Source organism: Bison bison, unplaced genomic scaffold, assembly GCF_000754665.1.
Source record: "Bison bison bison isolate TAMUID 2011002044 unplaced genomic scaffold, Bison_UMD1.0 scf7180017864067, whole genome shotgun sequence".
Classification (NCBI taxonomy): Eukaryota; Metazoa; Chordata; class Mammalia; order Artiodactyla; family Bovidae; genus Bison; species Bison bison.
In genome coordinates this window covers 1,814,030-1,814,631 of record NW_011494639.1, presented here as the reverse complement: position 1 = coordinate 1,814,631, position 602 = coordinate 1,814,030, and positions in this window count along the sequence as shown.

The following is a 602-nucleotide window of genomic DNA, read 5'->3' as shown; positions in this document are numbered from 1 at the left end:
GATATCAAATAGCTGACCCAGGCTCTTCTCCCTCTCACCACCAAGATCCCTGGGACATGTGGCCATCAGACATGTGTCTTCACTTGCAAATGGCCCCAAAGATATGGTTAAGTGGAGGCCAGGTAGGGTCTTGGGCAATAACGCCACCTTCCTATAAAGTGATTCAAACTCCCTGAGGTCTGGGAGTTACAAGACCAGGATTCCAGCCCCACACTTGCTCTCAAGGATCTGTGTGACCCTGGACAAATCTCTCCACATCTGTGGATCTTAGTTTTCTCATATGTCAAGTGATGGAGGTAGAAAGACAAACTCTTAAGGTTCCCTTCAGCTGCAACAGTCTTAGATGACTATTAATGTATAACTTAACTCCTCAAAAGGTTGAAGATAGACTTCAGAAAGAATCCAAATCAGGTTTCTGAGGGACAGGAGGAAGGTTATGACCCTAGAACGCACCAGAGAGAGACAAAGGTCAAGGGATCAGATTCCATGATTTTTATTTACAATCCTTGGGACTCCCAATGAGCTTGAAGAATGCTGGGCTGCTGAGTCGTTTTGGTGGAACACCGTGTCGGGGTCTGAAGATGGTGCCCTGGAGGTGGGTC